Genomic DNA, 22,630 nt, shown 5'->3' on the forward strand with positions numbered 1-22,630 from the left:
TGCTACCCCATAGACGGCAGCCCACCAGGCTCGCCCGTCCCTGGGATTCTAGGTCTTGTGTATCCATTATCTCCTGTTAATCCATTTGATGACACTTTGCACTAGGTATTATTATGCATGTTCCAACTCAAACAATATGTCAAGCTAAAAATCCAAGCCCTGGAGATATTATTTACAAAAAACTAACATGGTTAACAAAGGATGAATCTGATGTTCTAAATCAAGTCATCTTTTTTCCAAAGTTCATGCCTTTCACCCTACTTCCAATTCCCATATTATGGATATTTATGCAGCCTTGTCTATCAGGTAAATACTGAATGAGTTGTGGTCAGAGAAGAGCTTTACAGAGCAGAAACTACTACTTCATGAACAGAGGTCCCTATGTACTTGAGTTACAAGTTAGAATGAAGAAATGGTTTTTCTATATATTCAGTGCTGTAAGTGGCAATTGACTTCCAAAGCCAACATGCCAGAGCCCACTTAGCTTAATATGGATGAATTTCACTAAGGGTGATATTTTAGCTTCTGATGATCTCCTTTTCTCTCTTACTTCCTTTAATATTTCCTCTATATTAAAGTCAGAGATAATTCTTTAAGTCTCACTATTTTTCTTTTTTTCTTTTTCAAAGCTTGCATTTTCTGTGTTTGAAGGCCCCAATTCTTCATCTATCCTTCAAAGTCCTACATAAGCTGGTTCCCTCATCTCACAGCACCATCTCCAGCACCATCTCAAATCATTCTTTCTCAGTCCATGCACCCCAAGCACACTGGCTTCTTTCCGATGCTTGAAATATATCAGAATCTTTAAACATACTCTCTGTCTGGAAATATATTCATCCCACCCCCTCAATTTTTTTTATAATTTAATTAACTCATGCAGAACACAGCTTTATATCTTGATTCAAATACAATTTTGATTAAAAAAAAGTCCCTGACCCACCATGCTAGATTCACTACGTGCTTTTATAACTTCTGTAATGTTCTCTTTGCTATAGGACTCATGAGAGTTTGATGTTACATTCTTTGACAATTATTTGGTTAGTGTATTCAGTACTAAACTTTAAGTTCCTTGAGAACAAAATCCCTTTTGTTCAGCATTGTTAGGCTTTCGATTTCCTGGCTGTTTTGCTCACCATAATATTAATACCCAAGAAAGCGCTAGGCACAAGTAATCAATAATTATTTGCATAAAAATAAAACATATTCTTTTAAATTATATTCTTCATCATTTCTTTCATCTAGATGGATACTAAAGGACTTACAAAAACAAGTTTGGAAAAATTAGTGACAGAGTACAAAGCACATGAATAATCATGTTGGGAAGAGCATAGCATGTTAGGATATTTGTATTTAGTGATTTCAACCACTGCAGAGAACACTCTACCAGCAGACACAATGGTCCACTCTGTAGATATCAGTTGACTTTTCTTTCCCTAGTAATCCCGAAACATGACCAATGGATTCATGCACAAAGTGAATATGGCTTCAGAAAAGGGTGTTATAAATGGGTTCTGCAACAAACATCTCCATTTGACAAAGCTTTTTTGCCACTAATGGTGCCCTTGTTGCCATTAGCAAATGCCAAAGCTGAATTCCAGATATGGTATCTGAATTCCAGCAGACCATCTGTCTATCTGATAGCAAAGTGACTACATCAGACATTTCTTTCATGGAGGGGTCCTCACAGTGATCGATATTTCTACTTTTCCCCCCTTCTGCTTCACTATTGCTAACACTGCCATCTTTGGACTTACTAAAGACTTTATTCTCCACTATGGTATTCTAAATCATGTTGTTTTGACTAAATAACTCATTTAGTTTTTTTTTTTCTTTTTTTTAAAGCAATGGGCTTATACCTATAATATTCACTGCTCTTACAATATACCCTACTAGAAGCAGTTGGCTTTGTAGAACAATGGAACAATGAAATAACTTGCTGAAGGCTCACTGACAGCTGAGAACAAAATTTTGCAAATTTGGGCACTGTCCTACAAAATTCAGTGCATATTTCGAACCAATAGCCTTCCATGACCAGTATACACTGGTTTAGAATTTAACAGATGGATATAAGAATGTTTTTTCTCTCTTATGAACTTGATATCGTATGTGTCTATTTTTTGCTTCCTGTCTGAATGCTTTGGGTTCAATTAGCTTAAAATGTTAGTTCAAAATAAGAAATAATTCCAATAAGGGACAAAAATTATTTTTGAAAATGAAAATTATGATTGCTACCTTACCATTTGGGGCTTTTGAGGTAAACAGGCAAAGTAATAAGGTATTCTATTCTGTTATGATAGATACCAACTATTAAGGAGAGAATTCTGTGTAGGGTCCAATAGACTATCTGGGAATTGCCTTAGTATTTCAATGCTCAAGTAAAGTTAATAGAAGACTACATATAAACAATGAAGGAAAATTACTTAGTGATTAGACTTTGGGAAACAAATATTTAGGTTGCTAGGCCATCTTAAACTGTGGAAAATCCTGGACAAGACAGATTAAAGGGATGTAGTAGAAGAAGGAAATCAGAAATGTTAAACACCATCTTATGATCAATTACTTTCCTCATTATTTTAAATAAAGAATATTGAGGATGAAATTGTGACTGAAATAGAAGAGGAATTAACATTCTCCAAAAATAGTTATGGTGCTAGGGCTATTTTTAGGACTATTTTTCTACTTTCAGGAGGAAAAGAATGAAAGTATCATCGTTTATATAAAGAATAGTTGCACCATGTGAGTAGAAATATGCTGTTGCATTGTTGTTGCTATTCAAAGTTTAAATACGGCAAGAGAAAGTATGGATGCCAAGTAATCCAAGGGTTGGGAGTTACCACACACTATTAGTTCATGTTCAACCCTATCATATTCTTCTTTCTTCTAGACTCTCCTTTGTACCGACAGGCTAAAGACAGCAAATTACATTTCACATACCCTCTTGTCAACTAGGTTCTGGTTGCCTTCTTCAAGGGAGACCCAGCACCAGATGAAAAGGCTGTCAGCAGGTGCAAACTCTTCTCTTCTGGCAGCAGGAGGTGAATGACTGGCTCCTGCAAAAGCACTGGTGGTTCCAGACGTCATGCCAAATTCCAAAGGTAGCAAGAATATCTTTGAGACAGTCTACCTTTCTATTCTTTTCCACAGTACTGTAGAGTGCTACTCTCAAAATACTAGCGAGGAGTCCTATACTCCTCTGCTCAGAATCTGCCATGTTCAGGCACACACACCAAAGAGGATAAACCTGATAAATGACCCGAAATGTAAAAGGTTTATGTTGCAAGTACGAGGTTCTCCCTCCCCCACCAAAAAAGAAAAGAAACAAGAAAAGAAGTTATGTGAAATTGATTATTCTGATGATACAAGTAGAATAAGGTTCTAAGCAGCCACTTGAATTGCTGTGCACAGTATGCTTTCATTATTATTCCGCCCCCCCGCCATTCTTCTCATACACAAAGAAGGAAATTAAGACAATACCAAACAATCAGCCTAAAAGAGGATATTTTTATTTTTGGAGATGCTTTCAACAGCTAATGAATGAGACCACTAATTTGCATCAGGGCAGATTGTCACTTGTATCCTGGAAACCACCCTTAAAATATATTTTCAGAGCTTGTATAATACTGTAGTACTCAGGTGAATAAAAGAAATGAATTCAATAGCATACATCTTAGCAGCCTTAACACTACGCCACCATAAATTTCCTGCCCCCTCAAAGAGCTAGCACAAGTTTGGCATTTCTAAAAGCCATAGATTATTATAGAGCCACTGCATTCTCACAGTTCTCAATTAGCAATGATGTTCTATACATGATAAAGATGATAAATTCTATGTATATATGTATACTAAAATACGTTGGTTGAAATTTTTTTGAAGTAATTAATCTGCTAGATAAAACAATTTTTTGGATAAATATCTACTGTTTTATGGCTGAAAATTTGGATTTCAAATTTGGGAATATGGATGAAAGATGAGGATGCTAAGTCTCCTAGCAGTTGGCATAAGGAGCGCCTAAACAAAACAATTTATATTATCATAAGGTATTTTTCCTTGTCCTAACCTCTCCTGGGCTATACACTGTTAAACTCTCTAAAAGTCATCAGTAGCCTAGGTTGTTCTTGTTCAGTTGCCAAATGGTGTTTGACTCTTCATGACCCCATGGACTGCAGCATGTCAGGCTTCTCCATACCACATCATCTCCCAGAGTTTGCCCAATTCCATGTCCATCTTTGATGCCATCCAACCATCTCATCCTCTGTTGCTCTCTTTTCCTTCTGTCTTCAATCTTTCCCAGCATCATGGTCTTTTCCAATGAGTCAGCTCTTTGCATCAGGTGGCCAAAGTATTGGAGCTTCAGCTTCAGTATCAGTCCTGCCAGTGAATATTCAGGGTTGAATTCCTTTTAAGATTGACTGGTTTAATTGCCCTGCTCTTCAAGGGACCCTCAAAGAGTCTTCAACACCACAGGTTGAAAGCATCAATTCTTCAGCACTCTGCCATCTTTATGTTCCAACTCTCACATCCATACATGACTACTGGAAAGACTTTACTATATGGGCCTTTGTCTTCACCATATATATATAGTATGTTTACACTATACTAAAAAAAATATATATATAAAGCCTTTACTATATAGACCTATACTATATATACTATGGCTGTCTGGGGAGGCCTTACAAATAGCTGTGAAAAGAAGACAAGTGAAAAGCAAAGGAGAAAAGGAAAGATATAAACATCTGAATGCAGAGTTCCGAAGAATAGCAAGAAAAGATAAGAAAGCCTTCTTCAGCGATCAATGGAAAGAAATAGAGGAAAACAACAGAATGGGAAAGACTAGGGATCTCTTCAAGAAAATCAGAGATACCAAAGGAACATTTCATGCAAAGATGGGCTCGATAAAGGACAGAAATGGTATGGACCTAGCAGAGGCAGAAGATATTAAGAAGAGATGGCAAGAATACACAGAACTATACAAAAAAGATCTTCATGACCCAGATAATCACAATGGTGTGATCACTGACCTAGAGCCAGACATCTTGGAATGTGAAGTCAAGTGGGCCTTAGAAAGCATCACTACGAACAAAGCTAGAGGAGGTGATGGAATTCCAGTTGCTGTATTCCAAATCCTGAAAGATGATGCTGTGAAAGTGCTGCACTCAATATGCCAACAAATTTGGAAAACTTAGCAGTGGCCACGGGACTGAAAAAGGTCAGTTTTCATTTCAATTCCAAAGAAAGGCAATGCCAAAGAATACTCAAACTACTGCACAATTGCACTCATCTCACACACTAGTAAAGTAATGCTCAAAAATCTCCAAGCCAGGCTTCAGCAAAATGTGAACCATGAATTTTCAGATGTTCAAGCTGGAATTAGAAAAGGCAGAGGAACCAGAGATCAAATTGCCAACATCTGCTGGATCATGGAAAAAGCAAGAGAGTTCCAGAAAAGCATCTATTTCTGCTTTATTGACTAGCCAAAGCCTTTGACTGTGTGGATCACAATAAACTGTGGAAAATTCTGAAAGAGATGGGAATACCAGACCACCTAATCTGCCTCTTGAGAAATTTGTATGCAGGTCAGGAAGCAACAGTTAGAACTGGACATGGAACAACAGACTGGTTCCAAATAGGAAAAGGAGTTCATCAAGGCTGTATATTGTCACCCTGTTTATTTAACTTATATGCAGAGTACATCATGAGAAACGCCGGACTAGAAGAAACACAAGCTGAAATCAAGATTGCCGGGAGAAATATCAATAACCTCAGCTATGCAGATGACACCACCCTTACGGCAGAAAGTGAAGAGGAACTAAAAAGCCTCTTGATGAAGGTGAATGTGGAGAGTGAAAACGTTGGCTTAAAGCTCAACATTCAGAAAACAAAGATCATGGCATCCAGTCCCATCACTTCATGGGTAATAGATGGGGAAACAGTGGAGACAGTGTCAGACTTTATTTTTTTGGGCTCCAAAATCACTGCAGATGGTGACTGCAGCCATGAAATTAAAAGGTGCTTACTCCTTGGAAGGAAAGTTATGACCAACCTAGATAGCATATTGAAAAGCAGAGACATTACTTTGCCAACAAAGGTCCGTCTAGTGAAGGCTATGGTTTTTCCTGTGGTGATGTATGGATGTGAGAGTTGGACTGTGAAGAAGGCTGAGCGCCGAAGAATTAATACTTTTGAACTGTGGTGTTGGAGAAGACTCTTGAGAATCCCTTGGACTGCAAGGAGATCCAACCAGTCCATTCTAAAGGAGATCAGTCCTGGGTGTTCTTTGGAAGGAATGATGCTAAAGCTGAAACTCCAGTACTTTGGCCACCTCATGTGAAGAGTTGACTCATTGGAAAAGACTCTGATGCTGGGAGGGGTTGGGGGCAAGAGGAGAAGGGGACGACAGAGGATGAGATGGCTGGATGGCATCACTGACTCAATGGATGTGAGTCTGAGTCAACTCCGGGAATTGGTGATGGACAGGGAGGTCTGGCGTGTTGCGATTCATGGGGTCACAAAGAGTTGGACATGACTGAGCGACTGATTTGATCTGATATATACTATACATAAGAAGCCTTTACTATATGGACCTTTGTCAGTAAAGTGATGTCTTTGCTTTTTAAAATACTGTCTATGTCTGGCATAGCTTTCCTGCCAAGAAGAAGTCATCTAATTTCATGGCTGCAGTCACCATCTGCAATGATTTTAGAGCCCAAGAAGAGGAAATCTGTCACTGCTTCCATCCTTTCCCTTCCCATTTGCCATGAAGGGACTGGATGCCATGATTCTTTTTTTTTTTTTAATATTTAGTTTTAAGCTGGCTTTTACTTTCTCCTCTTTTACCCTCATCAAGAGGTTCTTTAGTTCCTCTTCACTTTCTGCCATTAGAGTGGTATCACCTGCGTATCTGAGGTTGTTGATATTTTCCCCGGCAATCTTCATTCTGGCTTGTGATTCATCCAGCCTAGCATTTTGCATGATGCGCTGTACGTGTAAGTTAAATAAACGGGGTGATAATAAACAACTTTACCATATGGCTTTCTCAATCCTAAACCAGTCAATTGTTACAGATAGGGTTCTAACTTGATCCACACACAGCTTTCTCAGGAGACAGATAAGATGGTTTGGTATTCCTATCTCTAAGAGTTTTCCACAGTTTATTATGATCCCCACAGTCAAAGGCGTTGACTAGTCAATGACACAGAGGTAGATGTTTTCTGGAATTCCCTTGCTTTCTCTATGATCCATCAAACATTGGCAATTTGATCTCTCATTCCTCTGCCTTTTCTAAACCCAGCTTGAGCATCTGGAAGTTCTCAGTTCATATAACACTAGGTTAGAAGTTAACAAAGTCAACCTGGTCTTGAACTAGTTTATGTGTTATCTGATGGTCAGTGTTGGTTTAATCAGTAAAGACCTAAATGAAATGCTTTTGGTATCTTGAACTGTTGGGCTGTGTGGACTAGAGGGAAGAAACCAGAGGCTTAAGAGCCAAAAACCAACTGACATGTCACTATTTAGAGTAGGACAGTGGTTTCTGTTACATAAAACATTTTTGTCTCTCTCTACTTGACTCTCCTCCCCTCTCTGGAATGTGAAGCATGTATATTAGTAATAGGGATAAATGCACAGGTAGTTTGTCCTGCATTTTGCAGATGCAGGCAGTGTGGCATGGGTGTACTGGCATGGATGCCTCTGCCAGAAGACTGTTGCCCTCACTCCTCTAACTAAAGATATTTTGAGCTCAGTAACTAGAAGTCTTCTCAACTGGTTGCTGTCTTGATTCAGAAACTAGGTTTGAAACTACTAATTTTTTTTTTCCATAGAAATTCCCCTCATTAAATGCCTGACTGCTTGTACCATTTAGCAAATATTCTCTGCTATTGAAATTGAACAGAACACATGAGTTCCTCTGTCAAGTTTATGATAAAGTCCAAAACTTTACTCCTTTCATATTCTGCACTTGTTCATCCTCAGGATTAAGGAGTATCGAAGAAAAGGAATTGAAATCAGTCAGAACACTGTAGGCCCCTCCCCACAAGCTCCCTAGTCACAAAAGAGTAGTTTCAAGTAGTCAGTGATTAAGATAATAGAGTTGCAGAATCTTTCCATGTCTGATGTACATTTCTGAGCTGCTTTACAGATACTATAACTGCCACCAGAGGAAGACAAATAGAGATCTGTAACCAGCTTTTTGCAGGAAACTGACCTCAGCAGGAGACCCTTTTGTCTTGTCACTTCAGCAAAGCTATATTGTAACTAACATTTTAAACCAGGTACCCCACTCTCTGCTAATCTCTGGCCCAAGCACACTTTTCAAATCTTTTGATCACACAATACCTTGCCTAGCCTGTTGGTTCTTTCCATAGATCAAAGAAGTAGAAATAAAGAATAAGTAATTAACAGATGACCAGGTTTCTTTCCTACCTCCCTCTTCAGTAATCTGGCAAACAAATTGTGTGAACAAAATAGCATCTAAAAAAAGATCAGGAAGAGTCACAAGGCTTCATGCTGTGGGAGCTGGCAATACTCTGATCCCCTATCTCAATGATTAATTGATGTTATTTTCCATTTTCCTTTGAAAAACATTCACAGCTGAGCAGAAGCTTCAGATTTGGTCCTGGGGCATGAGTCTGCTTTATCTCCAGAGTGCTAACTTTGTGATTAAAGCAACCTTTCTGTTTTTACCAGCACTTGCTTCTCGAGTATTGACTTCTGAGTGATGAACAGCCTGACTGGAGTTGGGTAACACTGCCAAGTTTTGCAACAAAAGGCAACTGTAAGAGAAAATGCACATGTATTATTTAGAGGAAGGAAGAACATCTCTTCTTTCCTTCAACCAAAGGAGGACATGACAAAGACTGTTTAACCAAAGTTAAGTCAAGCTCTTCTGAGCCATTTTCTGAACTGGGCCTTAACCTATGGACTTCAATGTCAGTCTCTGCATTGTTCAAGAATCCCACTAAATAAGTTTAGCCAAACTCTTCCATCCTTGAGATCTGACTATGCTTGCCTGCTTTCAGCAAGAATTCTGTTGACCAAGTTACCAAGATTCCCCACTCCTGATGCCTCCTCCTCATAATTTTCTATCCACAGCCCTGCACCCCAACCTTATGGCTCCTTGGCTATCAATCCCTACTTGTTCATGCTGTATTTGGAAGTGAGCCCAGTATCTCCTCTTTCCTACTACTAACCTCATCAGTAGTACCTTGAATAAGATCTTCCTGATCAGCTTTAACTAGTGTTCTTTAAATAATATAGAAGAAAATACAGGTGCCAAGGGAGAAACAAGGGCTTTCCCAATAGAGGGAAGTGCCATTGTCAAAGGGTTAACAGAAAATCAAAGTATTTCAATCCTGTTGGGCACAATGTGCTTCGTGTTTGCCTGTTATCTGGTAATTAGCAATACTATTCAGGTCATCTGCTAAGTTAATAAAATAGTGCTAGTAATCACTTTTTTAGAGTCAGATAGACCTGATTTCATCCTAGCCATGTCACTTTCTACTCGACATTCTTCAGTATATTATTTGACCTTTTAAAGATTGAATATCTTATTTGGTAAGTAAGCATGATGACAATGTACTTCTAACAGGCTTGTTGTGAGGATTAAATGAGATAATATATATAAAGAGCATAATGTAGTGCCTAGGACATAGTAGGTATCCAATAAACATTAGCTATTTTGATTTTGAATATTAATAATAATTAAGTACTTGCCAGGTATTCTGTACTGAGTTGCTTTATATTTTACATAAGACATTTCCAGGAATCCCTCTTAAAAAAATATGCAAGTTAATACCATATTTTGAAATTAGTGATCTCATGGGGAAGGTGTGTTTGATCTGTTATATATTCACACATAATTTTTTCAAAATAAACCACCTCATAATTCTCTCTCAATAAATCATAGTCAAAATTTATTTTCTTCTAAACATGAAAGTCTCCATCTTGAGTCCTTAACATTCTGATATTTTATAGGTTATCACAAAAATCCAGTAACTTCTGGCAGATAAGAATATTAATGTGGCAAAAATTTAATTTTCTATAATCCTAAGAAGAAAATGTGTCATAGAAGTGTCTATTTAATTCAATACAATATTATTTTTATTATGTTGAACCATAGGAAATCACCACTGACTGTCAAAAATCATCAAATATCAGCAATTTCACATTTTAAAGTAAAGAGTTATAAAATATGTTTTTATGAGTAATGTGAACTACATTTACTCATTTGTGTGTTCTGATTCCAAAAGGATAACACATTTACTTAGGCCCTGTATTTGTCCATGCCAAACCTAAACTATCATAGATTAATGCCAATGCATATGAAGGCAAGGCACTGTATGAGTGGGATTTCTGAATATAGAGGACAGAAACCACTTCAGCTCCCTAAACAGAAAAGGAATTTCCTGGAAGGATGCATCATAGACTAGAAAAGAAGGTTGGAAAACCGGGCTTAAGGAGGGCCAAGACCCTAACACTTGTCAACTTCAAACAGAATATAGTATGGGACTCTCTGCCACCTCTGACATTAGCTGATATGCTACTTTACTACATCTATAGAAATAATCTCTACTGGAGCCTGTACTTTTGTTCTAACTTTCTCAAAGTTTGACACTCTAGAAGGGAGTGTCTGATTAGCTGATTATCATCCATATGACAACTTCCCCACTCTGTCTTCTGTAATGGGAGACAGAATCCAGCTTTATATCTATCATGTTGCTGCTGTTCAGTCACTAAGTTGTGTCTGACTCTTTGTGATCCCAGGGACTGCAGCATGCCAGGCTCCTCTGTCCTCCACTATCTCCTAAAGTTTGCTTAAATTCATATACTTTGTCAGTCAGTGATGCTATTTTATCTTCTGCCCTCCCCTTCTTTTGCCTTCAATCTTTCCCAGCATCAGGGTCTTTTCCAATGAGTCATGTTTCACATCAAGTGGCCAAAGTATTGTAGCTTCAGTTTCAGCAAGTCCTTCTAAGGAATATTCAAGGTTGATTTCCTTTAGGACTGACTGATTTGACTTCCTTGCAGTCCAAGGGACTCTCAAGAGTCTTCTCCAACACCACAATTCAAAAGCACCAATTCTTTGATGCTCAGCCTTCTTTATGGATCAACTTTCATATTATATATAAACAAAAGTTTGAAAATGCAAAAACCTCTTCAATCTGTAGCAATATGTTACTACTATAATGAAGTGTTATATAGGAACAGATGCAAAGAGATGATTCTAGCAAATGAACTATGTGCATGTGCCCAGCATATAAACTTATTTCCTATTTGACAAGAATTAACAAGACAGATACCTTCTTTTTGGATGTAAGAGTTAGTCCATAAAGAAGGCACCTATCTTGTTAATTCCTATCAAATAGGAAGTCTGTTTATCGCTAAGTCATGTCCGACTTTTGCAACTCTGTGGACAGTAGCCTCCCAGGCTCCTCTGTCCATGGGATTCTCTAGGCAAGAATATTGGAGTCGGTTTCCATTTCCTTCTACAGGGCATCTTCCCAACTCAGGAATCAAATCCAGGTCTCCTGCACTGCATGCAGATTCTTTACCAACTGAGCTACAAGGAAAGCCCAGTTTCAATTACATCTCCCTTTACTCATTTAAAAGGAGCCTGGAAAAACTAGCTTTAGTATGTGCATTAAAAATGTGAGCTACTCTTTCTACTGAATTAAATTGAAATCATTTTATGTTTTCATCCTAAGTTTAGCTGTTTGTAAATGCTCTCTTCTTTACTGTAAAAACTTGAGAGGCTTTTGTTTTTATCCTTTTGGAGGGGAAGTCAGGGGTGAGAGGGCTTCACAGGTGGCGCTAGTGGTAAAGAACCCACCTGCCAACTCAGGAGAAATAAGAGACACAGGTTCAATCACTGGGTCAGAAAGACAATCCCCTGGGGAAAAGCATGGCAGCCCACTCCAGTATTCCTGCTTGGAGAATCCCATGGACAGATAGAGCCTGGTAGCCTATAGCCCACAAGGTCATGAAGGGTAGTACATGACTGAAGTGACTTAGCACACATGCATGCAGGGGTGTGAGGGAAAATGTGCTTTTGATGCTAAGGGCAAAATGAATTTACTAATAGAAAACTAATAAGAAAGCAATTAAATATTTGCTAAAGTATAGCTGTAACACAGTACTTGGATTTATTGAAAATGCCAGCTATTGTTCAAAGTTCTTTCCAAAGCATGGTGTTTTTCATTTAAGCAATGAAATAATTCAATACAGGAATGAGTTTGATACAATGTTGGTGAGGCACTTTTCCTGGAGTTGGGAAGATTTTTAGCTAATCAACAGCTTAGTTTGACCTATTCATTTTAATATCACTGGTGGATAGTGTAGGGGTGTGATTTCATCATGAAACAGAAAAGAGTGAAAGGGTCTTTACAGAACACTGATTTCTGATCTTGCTACAGTGAGTATGATTTTCAATTGTGTTTGGCTATTTCTTGTTCTGATTGACATTTAAATTATGTATATAAATTAGATATCTGACATCCCACGTCCACGAGGAAAAAAGAGGATTTTTTAGGAAGACCAAAAACTAAAGTTTTAGGATATTTATTGTTTATTTTTCTCCCATTTCCTTCTACTGAGAACATCATATCGCAGATATCAGACATTCGTATGCAAGAAAAACATCAACAGAGACAACAATTTTGGAATATTTTAATTCCACAAATAAAAATATTTTCTCTAAACATAAGCATGAATTAATGGCATTCACCTAATAATAAAAAAACCTGATTAAGAGGAACTGTTGGTTTGGTTCTAGATCCAGTGGGTTAAGTTTCCCATATTGCTTTTCCCTGCCAAAGAACAGGATAGTAAAACAAAATGCAAATATACTAAAGAAAAGAATAAAAATGACAATATGTCTGCTTTTCATACTGTTCATGGGGTTCTCAAGGCAAGAATACTGAAGTGGTTTGCCATTCCCTTCTCCAGGGGACCACATTTTGTCAGGACTCTAGAAATCTCTTCAAGAAAATTAGAGATACAAAAGGAACACTTCATGCAAAGATGGGCACAATAAAGGACAGAAATAGTATGGACTTAACAGAAGCAGAAGATATTAAGATGTGGCAAGAATACACAGAAGAACTATACAAAAAAGATCTTCACACCCAGATAATCACAGTAGCGTGATTACTCACCTATAGCCAGACATCGTGGAATGAAAAGTCAAGTGGGCTTTAGGAAGCATCACTATGAACAAAGCAAACGGAGGTGATGGAATTCCAGTTGAGCTATTTCAAATCCTAAAAGATGAAGCTGTGAAACTGCTGCACTCAATATGTCAGCAAATTTGGAAAACTCAGCAGTGGCCACAGGACTGGAAAAGGTCAGTTTTCATTCCAATCCCAAAGAAAGGCAATGCCAAATAATGCTCCAACTACCACACAATTGCACTCATCTCACATGCTAGCAAAGTAATGATCAAAATTCTCCAAGTCAGGTTTCAACAGTACATAAACCATGAACTTCCAAATGTTTAAGATGGATTTAGAAAAGGCAGAGGAAGCAGAGATTAAATTGCCAACATCTGTTGGATCACTGAAAAAGCAAGAGTTCCAGAAAAACATCTACTTCTGCTTTATTGCCAAAGCATTTGACTGTGTACCACAACAAACTCTGGAAAATTCCTTAAGAGATGGGAATACCTGATCACCTGACTTGCCTCTTGAGAAATCTGTATGCAGATCAGGAAGCAACAGTTAGAACTGGACATGGAACAACAGACTGGTTCCAAGTAAGGAAAGGAGTATGTCAAAGCTTTATATTTCACCCTGATTATTTAACTTATATGCAGAGTACATCATGAGAAACACTGGGCTGGATGAAGCACAAGTTGGAATCAAGATTGCTGGGAGAAATATCAATAACCTCAGATATGCAGATGACACCACCCTTATGGCAGACGGTGAAGAGGAACTAAAAAGCCTCTTGATGAAAGTGAAAGAGGAGAATGAGAAACTTGGCTTAAAGTTCAACATTCAGAAAACTAAGATCATGGCATCTGGTCCCATCACTTGATGGCAAATAGATGGGGCAACAGTGGCAGACTTTATTTTTGGGGGCTCCAAAATCACTGCAGATGGTGACTGTAGCCATGAAATGTAAAGACATTTGATCCTTGGAAGAAAAATTATGGCCAACCTAGACAGCATATTAAAAAGCAGAGACATTAGTTTGCCAACAAAGGTCCATCTAGTCAAAGGTATGGTTTTTCCAGTAGTCATGTATGGATGCGAGAGTTGGACTAAAGCTGAATGCTGAAGAATTGACTATGGACACAAAGTTTAACAAATCCCCAAAATAGACTTCTACTTCCAGCCAGCTCTTACTGATAATACAAAACTATCCAAGCCATTTGCTCAAAATGGTGCATTCTATGCATTCCATCAAAAACTTATGCAAGTTGACTTTGACTTCAGATTTTTCTAAGGGAGGATCATTATAAAAATAATATGAAAAAGAAATTCACTAAATACTATGTATTTGTAATCCATATTTCTCCAACACAAACCAGTCTAGGAGTAAAGATAATGTACTAACAAGAGTAATAAAATAGTACTTTTCTGTTTTTGCCACTATCCATAAAATTTCAGGAGCTTCAGCTTCCCTTAAGTTCAGTTCAATTCGGATCATTTCAGTCGCTCAGTCGTGTCCAACTCTTTGTGACCCCATGAATCACAGCACGCCAGGCCTCCCTGTCCATCACCAACACCCAGAGTTCACTCAAACTCATGTCCATCGAGTCGGTGATGCCATCCAGCCATCTCATCCTCTGTCATCCCCTTCTCCTCCTGCCCCCAATCCCTCCCAGCATCAGAGTCTTTTCCAATGAGTCAACTCTTCGCATGAGGTGGCCAAAGTACTGGAGTTTCAGCTTCAGCATCATTCCTTTCAAAGAACACCCAGGACTGATCTCCTTTAGAATGGACTGGTTGGATCTCCTTGCAGTCCAAGGGACCCTCAAGAGTCTTCTCCAACACCACAGTTCAAAAGCATCAATTCTTCGGTGCTCAGCTTCCCTTAGATTTCTCCAAAAGACTTCACGCTTTCCCCATGGGGATAGCAAGATGCAGTCCACCAGTTTACACTCAAAGAGTATAATCTTCTCTTCTTGGATACCACAGGGAGTCCTCCATTTCCCTTGTCTTCTACACCAGACTCTCTAAGGTCATGTCATTCTTCTCCTAATGCTCTGATGTTCCAGCCCTTCATTCCACACAGAGGTTGGATTGGTTTTCTGCTTCAGATAATGTGACCGTGTTGTGCTGTGTGAAGTCACCTCAGTCATGTCTGACACTTTGCAATCCCCCAGGTTCCTCTGTCCATGGGATTCTCCAGGCAAGAATACTGGAGTGGATTGCCATGCCCTTCTCCAGGGAATCTTCCCGATCAAGGGATTGAACCCACATCTCTTATGTCTCCTGCATTGCCAGGTGGGTTGTTTATCACTAGTGCCACCTGGGATGTCCAATGTGACCTAGGAGACAATAATTATATAAATTATAGGACGTACTATACTCTGCCGGGTAGACCACTAGGCTCTGGTTGCTCTATTCTCTTTATGTTTTATAGAGATTCTTAAGGAATCAGCTCTTTTTAATGTATATTTCCTATGCTTAAGTATCTGCTCTATATCTTTAAGAAATTAGAGGGAATTTGTAATATCTTATCTACATGTGAATTTTCCATTTTCTTTCAAAACTTAAAGCAATTCTGTGCTATTGACTCTCTTTTTCCAAGAGATTTGTTCTTTTCTAGGAAGTTCCTTAGTTCTGCATGCAAAAAGATCCTGGTAGATGTTTAAACAGACTCACCAGACTGTTTGAGTCTTAGGGTGAATCCAATTTAGTCTCTCAAGCTATGATTCCTTTGCCATAGATGTACATATAGTCCAATGATAATATTCTATTCAAGATAGGCTATTTTCTTCATTGTTTTAAAAATAATGGTGAATGGGTTTCAAGTGAATTATTTTATTGTATTTGTCCCTGATGTGCCATAGTTTACATTTGGAACTAATGGACCTTTTTAATACATGAACAAAGAGAGCATTACCTTTGAATATGGCATGGTTTGGATGGCATGTTACCAGGGTCATTGATTGAGTTTCCTAGCCTGACTCAGTTATTATGGTTATTTCTAAGAGTAACCATAGTGGCCATTCTCAAGGACCGTGGGAGACTGAAGTACCCATATATCATTTTGACTCATTACAATGATTTGCTTAAAGAAGCACTTCTCTAAGAAATTACTTTTTTGCCTTGATAGGACTTGGTCAGGTTTTTTTAATTCTTGTGTCAAATAAATAATTGCACATGGTCATACTGTGCATTCTTATATATTTTTCAAAGCTGTTATACAAGGGTGATGCCTTGTCATTTTTATATAGTCTATGGAAAATACATAAAGGATAATGTTTGTCTAGTAGGAAATTATAACCTAAAGTTAGAAGCAACATGTCTTTCACAAAGGTGTCTATAAATCATGTAATATTAGAGTTCCTAAGTTATATGACTGGGGTATAAGAAGTTTGTTAAGCCCTTTCTTGATGCTCTTAACTGCTTATGATCAGTTCTCACTCTGGACCAGCACATAAGCCTGCCACCATCTGAGGACATATCTAAACGAGGGAACTGGAGGAGATCTCAGAAGCCCTGCTCATTAAACTCTTCAGGTATGATATTTTCTTGTACCTTTCCCCCAAAACTGTAATCTTTAAGCTTGTGAATGCAACTTGGTTACAATTTAGGTACTGGAATAACTTGTTTTGTAAATTTCAAAAACTTCCTCCATGGGTCTGAGTGAGTTGCCATACAAATAAAGGTTCTGACCAAGGGTATATATATATATATATATATATATATATATATATATGATTTGACATTTCTATAGTATTTATTTAATCCATTCTCAAGAGAATATTAATCAAATTTATTATAAAAATGAGGTTACATCCATCACTCAAAAAGTCTTCTAATAGCAATTTTATGACTTTCTTTTAATGCTCCGACTTTGGGCTGGCAAGTAGGGTCCCTTACACTCCTATTTTGATGGGATAAAATACAGGAAACATGACAAAGGATTTTTGAAGGGTTTAATGTATATCAACCATGACAAATTTCTGTTTCTTTTTTCTATTATCATAATTTGAACCAACTTCCTGACAGAAGGAGTCTGATATAATCAGAGAACTCTGGAATTCCCAAAGTCATCAAACACCAGGACAGAAATATCATCTCAAACTTTTCCACCTTGGAAGCTGTTTCATAAGACGAAAGATATTAACATGTGGTTAATCTATGAGGAAAGAAAGAGAAAGGTCTCTATTGAAAAAGGTCTAGGGTAGAGAAAGGAAGAGAAGAGACAGCCAGAAGGAAAAATCTGTAAAAGATATCTCTGAGAAAGGTCACTCCCATTGATGTAGTTTTTTCTGTTACAAATTCCTTTTTATGTGCTTAGCTGTTAAATGTTAAACCTTCCATTTTAAAATGGACTTCAGTTTTACCATGGGATAAGGCTTTAACCCCTTCAAATGGTGGTCAGTCTCTACATATGTATTTCATTTTATGTCATGTGCTCTTTGCTCATGCTTTCTATTTTCTTATTCGGTGCCCTGATACAAGGGCGCTTATCTGTCTGAAATGTCATTGTGTGAATGTGTATTGATATCCTCTTGTGTAAGTGCCTCAGGGACATTCTTTTCTGATGGATGTTTCAGATGTCAGAGTTTACACCTGTTCCTAAGTGTAAAATGTATATGTTAACCAACAAAAATAAAGTTTTATAAGACTAATATGATTTTAAGCTGAGCAGCTCATGTAAGTGGATATAGCAAGATGTAGACATACGAAACATCTCATACTTGTTTGAAAAATATATAATTTCTAGAAGAATGCAAATAAGACATTTGAAAGAAAGGTCTGGATTGAATATCAGATATTTAAGTGACTTAATAGGGTGGCTTAATGAATGATTTCCTGATTCCCACTGGGTTATGCTTTTCTCTTTGCCATAACATTAAATAGACAAAGTTCTAGGGAAGAGAAAAAAGCAAAGATTAGTATTTTAACAAGAAATGTCAATCCTTGAACATATATAGAATTTAATAATTTTATAAAGTTCTTTATATTTACTGCAATCAGCAATGCAGTTAGTGGTTGTACAGGGTTAAAAGAGATAAGCATAGATTATATTCTCAACTTTAGCATATTTTAGTGACAGTCATTCAAATATCCATTCAACTAATATTTATGTCCTTAACATGTACCATGCAGTAGTCTTGGAAATCACTTTAACATTTCTTAGCCTCTATTGCTTAAACTGTAAAATGGATAAAATTTTCCCCTAATTTGATGAAGATAGGAAAGATAGAGACTAAACAAGATGGTCTCTGAACTTAAGTTACAGATTTATAATTTTATTATTCTGGGTAAGATTTTCTACTTGTTCCTCATTTCCTCTTCCTCTCTTTCACAGGAATTAAAAACAAAGACAACAGTAAGCAAGCAAAACTATGTAACCCAGAAACGGAAATACAAATTCTTTAGAAGTTAAATGTAGCTTCAGAAGACTAGCTGAAGAGGTTATAAAAAAGAAAAAAAACTGTAAAGACCAGCAAAGAAAACCTGGGTTAGGAAAGCCTTCTGATTTTAACAATTATTTATCTAGCAACTCTTTGAATTTTAGACTTTCTGCCTTTTAATTTCCTCACTCAGATAGGACAGTAATACAGAGCAAGTTGAGGAACTGCTTGAAAAGAACTGCTAACTGTTCCAGAACAAGATTTTAATGATTAACAAAAACTGTAAAATGATTGCAAAATATTGAAAGCTAGTATAATGACATATAATTCACAGCCATAATAAAATGAGACTTTATATTAAGAAAGATCACCTTTAAGAAGATAAGATCTTGCCAAGGAAGGCTTTGGATCACTGTCACACTAAGACATGACAATTTTTAATAGTGACCTTTGTAAAAAGTTAGAACCCTTTAAAACTGCAAAATTGAAGTATTTAAATTAAATTTAAAAACATTTCTTTTATATTTATCCCAAAGACCTAAAAGATCTTTTCCTATATTAAATAGCTATAATCTAGATTTATTATTTGTTTGACATTTACTCCATCTACATTTTAAAAGTTTGAGCTGGTTAGGCAGGCTACTATTATTGTTTTAAAATTCACTGCCTGGGAAAAATGAGTACCTAATTTATAATCAAACTATTACCAGAATTTAATTTGAATTGTGCATAGTGGCAACAGCAACATTTAAAACAATGAAAAGCCTTGATTAGTTGATTTTCTCCATGATGTGGCCATCTTGCAAATTCAGAAAAGAAAGTTAACTATTATTTGGCTAAGTATGAAAGTTTCGTCATTGTAGAATTTGTGGGCTTGAATGTATGGGTCTATGAATACACGCATACACACACACACGTGTCTGTATATCTACTTCTCATTAGTTAAAATAGCTGAATGAAATTTTTTACCAATTGTATATCAATTATCTTCTGAAATTTTTCTCTCATGCTAGCCTGCCCTCTTCCTAGTCCTTTGGCTGAAGAAGACAGATTTCTTTCTTTCTTTTTTAATATAAATTTATTTATTTTAATTGGAGGCTAATTACTTTACAAAATTGTATTGGTTTTGACATACATTGACATGAATCTAGCACAGGTGTACATGTATTCCCCATCCTGAACATCCTTCCCACTTCCCTCCCCATCCCATCCCTCTGGGTCATCCCAGTGCACCAGCTCCGAGCACCCTGTATCATGCATCAAACCTGGACTGGCGATTTGTTTTGCATATGATATCATACATGTTTCAGTGCCATTCTCCCAAATCATCCCACCCTCACCCTCTCCCTCAGAGTCCAAAAGACTGTTCTATACATCTGTGTCTCTTTTGCTGTCTCTCAAAAAGGGTTATTGTTATCATCTTTCTAAATTCCATATATATGTGTTAGTATACTGTATTGGTGTTTTTCTTTCTGGCTTACTTCACTCTGTATAATAGGCTCCAGTTTCATCCACCTCATTAGAACTGATTCAAATGTAACCTTTTAAATTGCTGAGTAATATTCCATTGTGTATCTGTACTACAGCTTTCTTATCCATTTATCCACTGATGGTCATCTGGGTTGCTTCCATGTCCTGGTTATTATAAACAGTGCTGTGATGAACATTGGGGTGCACATGTCTCTTTCAATTCTGGTTTCCTTGGTGTATATGCCCAGAAGTAGGATTGCTGGGTCATATGGCAGTTCTATTTCCAGTTTTTTTAAGCAATCTCCACACTGTTCTCCATAGTGGCTGTACTAGTTTGCATTCCCACCAACAGTGTAAGAGGGTTCCCTTTTCTCCACACCCTCTCCAGCATTTATTGCTTGTAGACTTTTGGATCGCAGCCATTCTGACTGGCATGAAATGTTACCTCATTGTGGTTTTGATTTGCATTTCTCTGATAAGGAGTGATGTTGAACATCTTTCATGCGTTTGTTAACCATCTGTATGTCTTCTTTGGAGAAATGTCTATTTAGTTCTTTGGCCCATTTTTTGACTGGGTCATTTATTTTTCTGGAATTGAGCTGCAGGAGTTGCTTGTATATTTTTGAGATTAATTCTTTGTCAGTTGCTTCATTTGCTATTGTTTTCTCCCATTCTGAAGGCTGTCTTTTTACCTTGCTTATAGTTTCCTTTGTTGTGCAGAAGCTTTAATTTTAATTAGGTCCCATTTGTTTATTTTTGCATTTATTTCCAATATTCTGGGAGGTGGGTCATAGAGGATCCTGCTGTGTTTTATGTCGGAGAGTGTTTTGCCTATATTTTCCTCTAGGAGTTTTATAGTTTCTGGTCTTACATTTAGATCTTTAATCCATTTTGAGTTTATTTTTGTGTATGGTGTTAGAAAGTGTTCTAGTTTCCTTCTTTTACAAGTGGTTGACCAGTTTTCCCAGCACCACTTGTTAAAGAGATTGTCTTTTCTCCACTGTATATTCTTGCCTCCTTTGTTGAAGATAAGGTGACCATATGTGCAAGGATTTATCTCTGGGCTTTCTATTTTGTTCCATTGATCTATATTTCTGTCTTTGTGCCAGAACCATATTGTCTTGATGACTGTGGCTTTGTAGTAGAGCCTGAAGTCAGGCAGGTTGATTCCTCCAGTTCCATTCTTTTTTCTCAAGATTGCTTTGGCTATTTGAGGTTTTTTGCATTTCTATACAAATTGTGAAATTATTTGTTCTACTTCTGTGAAAATATCGTTGGTAGCTTGATAGGGATTGCATTAAATCTATAGATTGCTTTGGGTAGTATACTCATTTTCACTATATTGATTCTTCTGATCCATGAACACAGTATATTTCTCCATCTATTTGTGTCCTCTTTGATTTCTTTCACCAGTGTTTTATAGTTTTCTATATATAGGTCTTTTGTTTCTTTAGGTAGATATATTCCTAAGTATTTAATCTTTTCGTTGCAATGGTGAATGGAATTGTTCCTTAATTTCTCTTTTTTCTCATTATTAGTGTATAGGAATGTCAGGGATTTCTGTGTGTTGATTTTATATCCTTCAACTTTACTGTATTCATTTATTAGCTCTAGTAATTTTCTGGTGGAATCTTTAGGGTTTTCTATGTAGAGGATCATGACATCTTCAAAGAGTGAGAGTTTTACTTCTTCTTTTCCAATCTGGATTCCTTTTATTTCTTTTTCTGCTCTGATTGCTGTGGCCAAAACTTCCAAAACTATGTTGAATAGTAGTGGTGAGAGTGGGCACCCTTGTCTTGTTCCTGACTTTAGGGGAAATGCTTTCATTTTTTTCACCATTGAGGATAATGTTTGCTGTGGGTTTGTCATATATAGCTTTTATTATGTTGAGGTATGTTCCTTCTATTCCTGCTTCTGGAGAGTTTTATCATAAATGGATGTTGAATTTTGTCAAAGGCTTTCTCTGAATCTTTTGAGATAATCATATGGTTTTTATTTTTCAATTTGTTAATGTGATGTATTACATTGATCGATTTGTGGATATCGAAGAATCCTTGCATCCCTGGGATAAAGCCCACTTGGTCATGATATATGATCTTTAATATGTTGTTGGATTCTGTTTGCTAGAATTTTGTTAAGGATTTTTGCAGAGGACAGACTTCTGTTAAGACATTTTTGTCTATATCCCCTGGCACTTCTGGGTTGCAAGCTTCAGCTAGGATATAGGAAACAAAACCCAGAGAACTCACCATCCTCTCTTCTTACACCCTAGGCTTTAGTTTTTCTTCCTCCTTCTCTAAACTTTGAGAGCATTCTTATGATTGTTCTACATATAATTCTAGAGTTAACAGATGTACTTACTAGGAGGAGGAATAAATTATGTCTACTTCATCTTCCCAGAAGTCCAAGTTCGAAAAGATTTTTTAAAGTTAGTGTTATGCCTGTGTGCTCAGTCACGTCCAACTCTTTGTGATCCCATGGAATATAGCCTGCCAGGCTCCTCTGTCCATGGAATTTTCTAGGCAAGAATACTGTGGCAGGTTGTCTTTTACTATTCCAGGGGGTCTTCCTTACCTAGGGATTGAATCTGCATCACTTGGTCCTACATTGGTGGCATATTCTTTACCA

Source organism: Bos javanicus, chromosome 1, assembly GCF_032452875.1.
Source record: "Bos javanicus breed banteng chromosome 1, ARS-OSU_banteng_1.0, whole genome shotgun sequence".
In the NCBI taxonomy this organism is placed as follows: domain Eukaryota; kingdom Metazoa; phylum Chordata; class Mammalia; order Artiodactyla; family Bovidae; genus Bos; species Bos javanicus.